The sequence below is a fragment of the Salvelinus fontinalis genome, unplaced genomic scaffold, assembly GCF_029448725.1.
Source record: "Salvelinus fontinalis isolate EN_2023a unplaced genomic scaffold, ASM2944872v1 scaffold_0685, whole genome shotgun sequence".
Taxonomy (NCBI): Eukaryota; Metazoa; Chordata; class Actinopteri; order Salmoniformes; family Salmonidae; genus Salvelinus; species Salvelinus fontinalis.
The window spans coordinates 23,987-33,567 of NW_026600894.1; positions in this window are offsets into that span (position 1 = coordinate 23,987).

Genomic DNA, 9,581 nt, shown 5'->3' on the forward strand with positions numbered 1-9,581 from the left:
TATTAGTGTTTTGGTTGATTGTGGTGGGTTATTAGTGTTTTGGTTGATTGTGGTGGGTTATTAGTGTTGCGATGTGGTAGGTTATTTGTGTTATAGTTGATTGTGGTGGGTTATTAGTGTTTTGATTGATTGTGGTGGGTTATTAGTGTTTTGGTTGATTGTGGTGGGTTATTAGTGTTGAGATATGGTGGGTTATTTGTGTTGTAGTTGATTGTGGTGGGTTATTAGTGTTTTAGTTGATTGTGGTGGGTTATTAGTGTTTTGCAATGTGGTAGGTTATTTGTGTTATAGTTGATTGTGGTGGGTTATTAGTGTTTTGGTTAATTGTGGTGGGTTATTAGTGTTATAGTTGATTGTGGGGGGTTATTAGTGTTTTGGTTGATTGTGGTGGGTTATTAGTGTTGCGATGTGGTAGGTTATTTGTGTTATAGTTAATTGTGGTGGGTTATTAGTGTTTTGGTTAATTGTGGTGGGTTATTAGTGTTTTGGTTGATTGTGGTGGGTTATTAGTGTTATAGTTAATTGTGGTGGGTTATTAGTGTTTTGGTTAATTGTGGTGGGTTATTAGTGTTTTGGTTGATTGTGGTGGGTTATTAGTGTTGCGATGTGGTAGGTTATTTGTGTTATAGTTAATTGTGGTGGGTTATTAGTGTTATAGTTAATTGTGGTGGGTTATTAGTGTTATAGTTAATTGTGGTGGGTTATTTGTGTTATAGTTAATTGTGGTGGGTTAATAGTGTTATAGTTAATTGTGGTGGGTTATTAGTGTTATAGTTAATTGTGGTGGGTTATTTGTGTTATAGTTAATTGTGGTAGGTTATTTGTGTTATAGTTAATTGTGGTGGGTTATTTGTGTTATAGTTAATTGTGGTGGGTTATTTGTGTTATAGTTAATTGTGGGGGGTTATTTGTGTTATAGTTAATTGTGGTGGGTTATTAGTGTTTTGGTTGATTGTGGTGGGTTATTAGTGTTGTGGTTGATTGTGGTGGGTTATTAGTGTTGTGATGTGGTAGGTTATTTGTGTTATAGTTAATTGTGGTGGGTTATTAGTGTTTTGGTTAATTGTGGTGGGTTATTAGTGTTTTGGTTGATTGTGGTGGGTTATTAGTGTTGTGGTTGATTGTGGTGGGTTATTAGTGTTGTGATGTGGTAGGTTATTTGTGTTATAGTTAATTGTGGTGGGTTATTAGTGTTGTGGTTGATTGTGGTGGGTTATTAGTGTTGTGATGTGGTAGGTTATTTGTGTTATAGTTAATTGTGGTGGGTTATTAGTGTTTTAGTTGATTGTGGTGGGTTATTAGTGTTGTGATGTGGTAGGTTATTTGTGTTATAGTTAATTGTGGTGGGTTATTAGTGTTTTGGTTGATTGTGGTGGGTTATTAGTGTTGCGATGTGGTAGGTTATTTGTGTTATAGTTAATTGTGGTGGGTTATTAGTGTTATAGTTGATTGTGGTGGGTTATTAGTGTTGCGATGTGGTAGGTTATTTGTGTTATAGTTAATTGTGGTGGGTTATTAGTGTTATAGTTAATTGTGGTGGGTTATTTGTGTTATAGTTAATTGTGGTGGGTTATTTGTGTTATAGTTAATTGTGGTGGGTTATTTGTGTTATAGTTAATTGTGGTGGGTTATTTGTGTTATAGTTAATTGTGGTGGGTTATTTGTGTTATAGTTAATTGTGGTGGGTTATTAGTGTTATAGTTAATTGTGGTGGGTTATTTGTGTTATAGTTAATTGTGGTGGGTTATTTGTGTTATAGTTAATTGTGGTGGGTTATTTGTGTTATAGTTAATTGTGGTGGGTTATTAGTGTTTTGGTTAATTGTGGTGGGTTATTAGTGTTGCGATGTGGTAGGTTATTTGTGTTATAGTTAATTGTGGTGGGTTATTTGTGTTATAGTTAATTGTGGTGGGTTATTAGTGTTTTAGTTGATTGTGGTGGGTTATTAGTTTTGCGATGTGGTAGGTTATTTGTGTTATAGTTGATTGTGGTGGGTTATTAGTGTTTTGGTTGATTGTGGTGGGTTATTAGTGTTGCGATGTGGTGGGTTATTTGTGTTGTTGAGATGTGGTGTCTGTATTTCCTGTATCCAGTAGTTTATTTTTGCTGTTGTGTTGATTTATTGAATCATCCTGTTGTGAGTTGTTTGTTCTCAGGGCACCATTGTGAAGGAGACCCTGGTCTCAATTGGGCTCCCCTGAATAAATATATAATGTAAAAAAATGGTTTTTGCTCTTTCTCTCTCTCTCTCTCTGGTCATTTCATGTCATTTCAGCAAGCCATGACACCGACCAACGCAGATTGTTCTAAAATTGTTTCTGTAGTTAGAAACAGAAAACATTCCTTATTTTAGTTTGGTTAGAAATCCACAACATCCTGTCTACTGGAGAGTATTGGGTTTGCCTGGTTCGGATGTTTTTGTTTGTTTGGAATCGGTGGGTCCCATCCTGACTCACTGTCTGGTTCCCATCAGCCTCCTCGAAGTATGTCTCTAAATACATAGCAGAGCATTGGGATCATTTAACTGGTCGGTTGCCACAGTTCAAAGGCAGGATTTGCAGAGATTGATCTTCTCCAGATGGATATAGCTGCCCTGGGTCATGTCATTCTGCCCTGGTTTAAACCCATCATTATGCCCTGGTTTAAACCCATCATCGTGCCCTGGTTTAAACCCATCATTATGCCCTGGTTTAAACCCATCATCATGCCCTGGTTTAAACCCATCATCATGCCCTGGTTTAAACCCATCATCATGCCCTGGTTTAAACCCATCATTATGCCCTGGTTTAAACCCATCATCGTGCCCTGGTTTAAACCCATCATCATGCCCTGGTTTAAACCCATCATCATGCCCTGGTTTAAACCCATCATCATGCCCTGGTTTAAACCCATCATCGTGCCCTGGTTTAAACCCATCATCATGCCCTGGTTTAAACCCATCATCGTGCCCTGGTTTAAACCCATCATCATGCCCTGGTTTAAACCCATCATCATGCCCTGGTTTAAACCCATCATCATGCCCTGCTTTAAACCCATCATCGTGCCCTGGTTTAAACCCATCATCATGCCCTGGTTTAAACCCATCATTATGCCCTGGTTTAAACCCATCATCATGCCCTGGTTTAAACCCATCATTATGCCCTGGTTTAAACCCATCATCATGCCCTGGTTTAAACCCATCATCGTGCCCTGGTTTAAACCCATCATCATGCCCTGGTTTAAACCCATCATTATGCCCTGGTTTAAACCCATCATTATGCCCTGGTTTAAACCCATCATCATGCAGGCGTTCCCCATGGTAGTTGTGATTGTTATGAGAGCAGTCTGATAGTCTTGTTATCCATATTAGATAATGTTTCACCTCCTTCTCTTGTCTGGGTCTGACTGGGGAACAAGAGAGTGAGGAGGAGAGAACAGAGGAGTTATTGACCCAACAATCTCACAGCTCAAGGAGACAAAGCGGAAGTCAATGAGTCAATGTGTCTGTTGGATATGATTAGCAAAGTAATGAAATCAGCCACACTGCTACGTGTTTCAAAGTATCTCTCTCTCTCTGGTGCACACACACAACCCTGCCCCCACCTCATCTACCTCCTGCCATGTCTCCTCCTCCTGCCACCTCTCCTTTCCCCTCCTCTCCTGTGTCCTTCTCCTGCCGTCTCTCCTCTCTTATCCTGCTGTCTCTCTTGTCATCTCCTCCTGCCGTCTCTCCTCTCCTCTCCTCTCCTCTCCTCTCCTCTCCTCTCCTCTCCTCTCCTCCTGCCGTCTCTCCTCTCCCTTCCTCTCCTGTGTCTTTGTCCTGCCTCCTCTCCTCTCCTCTCCTCTCCTCTCCTCTCCTCTCCTCTCCTCTCCTCTCCTCTCCTCCTGCCTTCTCTCCTCTCCTCTCCTGTCTCCTTCTCCTGCTATCTCTCCTCTCCTGTCTCCTTCTCCTCCCGCTTCTCCCCTCTCCTGTTCCTCCTGCCTTCTCTCCCCTTCTTGCCTGTCTGCTTCTTTTGCATCAGTGGTGCAGGGAATTACTTATTTGTTTCTCGCTGTTTACTTGGCGTTGGCAGCTTCATCTTTGAGCCTTGTATCCTGATGCACCTTTGTATCGATCCAAGTTCCTTCTCTCTTACAATCTATCTCATTGTAGTACTCCTTGACAGCCCCTGTCGTGACAAACAGATTCCCACACACACACACACTCACCCACACACTCACACATACACAATGGCACCCTATTCCCTATGTAGTGCACTACTTTTCACCAGGGCCCATAGGGACGTAGCCAGGGACTGTCTAAAGCACTCAGGATGGATGGGGCTCAAAGTTGGGGTTTCACTGACAGCTGAATGATGTGGTTAAGTACAGGGCCACCGGCAGTTACCTGAGCCAATGACATTACCACTAGCCTTTTACTGTGTCGTTGTCAGATCTCTGTGTGGAGAAAGAGACATCGAATGACTAGAGGGCTACTCACATAGATTTTTAACTCAGGACATGTACATGACTGTAAGCAGACATAGTACATGCACGTACACACACAAAAAAAAGACGCATCACAATTTGTATGCTTTTATTTATTTTAACAATAACCTACTCTTATCAAACGTATTATACTTACCAATTTGCTATCCTATCTTATCTTGCTACTACTTCTACTAAATAAAGCAGAGATTCACAGGAAGCCCATCTCTGCGGCCAACTCCAACACCCCTGGAATGGCTTCCAGCTTCTCCATCAGTAAAAAGGTTGCCAGAGCTCACACACTGCTCGTATAACTCAGTCCTCACTCTCAACTAGGGCTGTTACCGTGACCGTATTACCTCCACACTGGCGGTCACGAGTCATGACGGTAGTCAAATTCCATGTGACCATTAGCTCTGGCTATTAGGCCAAGCTCTGATGCTGCTGATGGCCATTAGTAGCCTACCAAACTTGCTAACTGCCTGGTACTCAGCACACTATTGTCCCTCTAATCACTCTGACATCAATGCAAATGTAATCGAAAATCTAATCAAATACTTCATGAGAGCCCATGAGCTCATGATGCGCGACATTTCTATAGGCTATGCAAATGCGTGAGAAAACAGTGATGGCCTCTATTAAAAAGATGAGCATCCCATCAGCTTTCAATAGGCTAGGCATACTATATTTATTTCTCAACTTTCCTAATATTAAGCACATTGCTACGCTTTACAACAGGAGTATAGCCTACCTGGCTGGCATGAAAATGAACCACAGGAAAAGCGTCCTCCATTAGCTGTTTAAGTGCATAGGTGACATGTATTTGAGACAGGTGCATGATAATGGTCCTTTCTAAATCAAAACAAATTTCAATATTTAGTATATGTAAAGACAAGATTCAATCAAGAATAGTCTGATGGATGACAATATTAGTCTATCACTGGTGAATAATATATAATCACTTATGAATGGTTCCCAGATTTTTTGCGACTTTTTCAAATCATAGTCGCATGCCTCATGTAGCCTAGCCCATAGGCCTATATGTTTTGATAGGGTTTGTATCACAACTAAAGTGGCCAAATAGCTTCTTAAAATTAAGCACATGAATCCACTTTACAACGGGTGTAGAGCCTAACTGGCATACATACGCAGCGCGTGAGTTTCAAGTTTAGCGAATATATTTTTTTACCATAAAAATACACCTTTATAATAAAAGCATTACATGCATAATCACATTTGCGGTCACTTTTGAGAATGGTGTTTCCCTCTAATTGTAACGCTCGTTTTCCTCCTCGTCTGAAGAGGAGCAAGGATCGGACCAAAACGCAGCGTGGGTTGAATACATCATTTTAATAATAATAACAAAGACGAAAAAAACACTTGAACAAACTACAAAATAATAAACGACGTTAACAGACCTGAACTTGAGAACACATAAAACATGAACGCACGAACCGGAATGAACGAACGAACGAAACGAAACGAAACAGTACCGTGTGGTGAAACAAACACAGACACAGCAACAATCACCCACAAACAAACAGTGAGAACAGCCTACCTTAATATGGTTCTCAATCAGAGGAAACGTAAAACACCTGCCCCTGATTGAGAACCATATCAGGCTAGTTGACAACCCAACATAGAAACACATAACATAGAATACCCACCCAGCTCACGTCCTGACCAACAAAACAAGACCAAACAAAGGAAATAAGGTCAGGAACATGACACTAATTGATTGCATTTTGGAACATTTGCGCTTATATCCTACTGCCGTGTGTTCATTGCTGCAATTATAATGTGAGGAAATAGCCTGATAGTTAATCAACATTTTAAGCTCAATGTTCTGATCTGTTGCGTCAGCCTCATTGCTTAAAAAATATTTTTTGATGCTAGTGGTTGTATTAATTTGGGATCTATCACATCCCACAACTGTCCCAGACTATGTTTGTAATATTTATTTCTCGCACAGAATAGAATAGGTCAACATTTGTACTATGGGGATAGTATATTGATATAGGCAGCTTATGTCAATATACTATACCCCATAGTAAAAAAGTTGATAGGCTTTTGCTGTTCGTTAGGCCTACTCAACTTGTTGTCTGACGAAAAGTAAATGTGTTCTTCCAATTTTTTTATTTTACCTTTATTTAATTAGGCAAATCAGTTAAGAACAAATTCTTATTTTCAAAGACGGCCTAGGAACAGTGGGTTAACTGCCTTGTTCAGGGGCAGAACGACAGATTTTTACCTTGTCAGCTCAGGGATTTGATCTTGCAACCTTTCGGTTACTAGTCCAACGCTCTAACCACTAGACTACTTGCCGCCCACGTATATCTTCAATATGCACCTCGGTATTGGATAAGGAAACGCGCAGTTGCGTCCCCGATGTGTCTGTCTTGATTTGTAGCCTGTGAGAAAGACCCAATCAGGTGACCGGCATTGGCTAATAAGAATTGAGCTATCTGAGAGAGACATTTGTGTGAGAGGTGCTACGGAGCACGCAGCCGGGAGAAGGGAATTATAATAATTTTATTCAGCCCAAGGGCACAACGGCCACTGGCCGCAAAAGGCATGGATTTTTTAAAGGGGGATTACAGGTGATGCCGCCGGGAAATGTATTTTGAAAATGTGCATGAGAGACTGATGAAGTGTGTACAGACAGCGCAAATAACAAAGCAGACCTCATGCCTTTCATGTAACTTTTATCATGCAGCCTTAGAATGTATTAAGAATCAAAACATATAGCCCAAAGTTTGTATCACAACTAAAGTTGCATAAATTACTCTATATTAAGCATTTTGGAGGACGTGTTTTTTTGTCAACCGCTTAACACAGAATAGCCGCATATGCGCACTCCCTCAAATCGTTTGGACAAAATATAATTTGTATTTTATTCAGCTATGTTCAAATGTATTCTTCATTTTATAAAATAATATAAAATAATGCCACGGAATTCTAAGTAAATATTCTCTGCTAAATGAACTAGTGTAGCCCACAGCCATATGACATAGCCAGATCATGGCCTAACATCAGGACAACTCAGAGTATGCTATTCTGTTCTTCTGAAATAGACTACATTTTCATATCATGTTGAGACCCTTCTAAAATAAATAATGGATTTATTGTGATAGTGTATTGTGATAGTGTGAAAGTGTATTATATGGATTTATTCAACTTTTTTAAATGTAGATGTTCCAAAGGTCTGCATCAGGTTGTAGGCTATGCATGGAAGCCTGGAGATGCTAAATGGGTTTATGTTAATTAACGGTCAATTACCGTGAGACCGGCAGTTATTTGCTTGAAAAGCACCGGTCGACAAAATGTAATGACCGCCAAAGCCTTCCTCTGAACTTCACCTTGCACCTGTACTCCATGTGCTGGTGGAACAGATGGTGTTTCTCATGCTCAGGCTGCTGCTGTTGGTGGCAGAGGAAGTTGGCCATGTTAAGGGATCAGGACTTCCAGTACCACTCACAATGCAAGATCTCTGAGAAACTCGGGAGGACCTGAGCTAAATTCACACACAACCAGTTCTAGCATACCTTAATGCATTCTAAACATTGAATGTGAGAAAAAAAAGTAATGAACCAAGTCCTGGAAAGAACACAGGATTTGACTCTTAACATTGATGACGATAGAATCTGATGGTCTTGCAGGAAGATGCTGATGTCCCTGTGCTGGTCCACTCCAGACGGATCACATCGCTGGCTTTAGAAGCTCATTGTTTAGAGATGGCCCACTTCAGATAGAAGAAGCAAGTTTATGTCTAGTCTTGCGGTTGTTGCCACCAAAAGTGAGTTCCACATCAACACGGGTGCCTTCCAACCAAACATTCTAACATCATTCTATTAAAGTTGCTCTTTTTAATTGGGATATTATCACATTCAAGTGTAATTGTGGTCTTATGAAATAATCAGACATTGAATGTGTTTCAAATCAACACTGTTGCTCTAATCAACCAAACATTCTAAAATAAAACATTCTACCAATATTTGTGTCATTCTCAAAACTTTTGGCCATGACTGTACATGCATGCACACAGACGCACTCTCACACACACACACACACACCCACACACACACACACACACACACACCACACACACACACACACACACACACACACACACACACACACACACACACACACACACACACACACACACTCTCACCATTTTCTATTTTACCCCAACAAATGAAAGCCATTTTGAGTGATACTTAATTAAAATGTAAATGTTACCGCCCAGTGAGAAAAAGCAGTTTCTCATTATAGAGAATAGATAGGCTATTAGGATGAACCTCGGTGCTGCACTTATATCCTTTGTGTCTCATCAAAACCACTGACTGAGGTGGCCTGAGGCCAGAGAGGAGAGGGAGAGACACAGCCATGGAGAGAGCAGAAACCAGGAAGCAAGGGGGATGCGGTGTGTGTGTGGGGGGGGGGGGGGATTTCCTTGAGGTACAGGCTGTCATATCCCTTTCAAATTGGTGGTGTGTTTAATAGCCTGATACACACACCTCACTAATACATTGTTTGTTAGACTACCCTGCCCATAGTGGGTGAAAACGTGCTTTGGTGATGACGTTTCACTTCCTTATGTTACACAATACATTTTACCAAGACAAATGGGACTCTTCATGTTCTGAATGGTTTAGTGGGGTCTGTCTCCAACATATCATTAACATTATATCCAAAAAGTTGGATTTCGGAACATAATACATCCGATAATAAGCACCGGGCTCTGTCGCTCTGAGCGGTGCAGCGGTGCAGCGTTATCGCCAACATTTTTGAGGATTTGACATTTAGTGGCCATCATCTTCCAAGTTGTTTCCGCTGGTTGCAAAATTAGCATAATACGTGCTGAATTCAATATACAAGGATTTGGAGGAGAAAAAGCTTAGGGTAGGCTCAGTGATCCGTTGACATTTCACAGTGATATGCTTGTTTTTGTGAGAAGTCTTGGAAAAAGAAACTTCACAGTAACATGAACAGCATATATTAAAATAGGAACATACTACACTGTACAAAAATATAAACTCAATATGCAACAATTTCAAGATTCAAGATGTTACTGAGTTATAGTTCATAAGGAAATCAGTCAATTGAAATACATTCATTAGGCCCTAATCTAT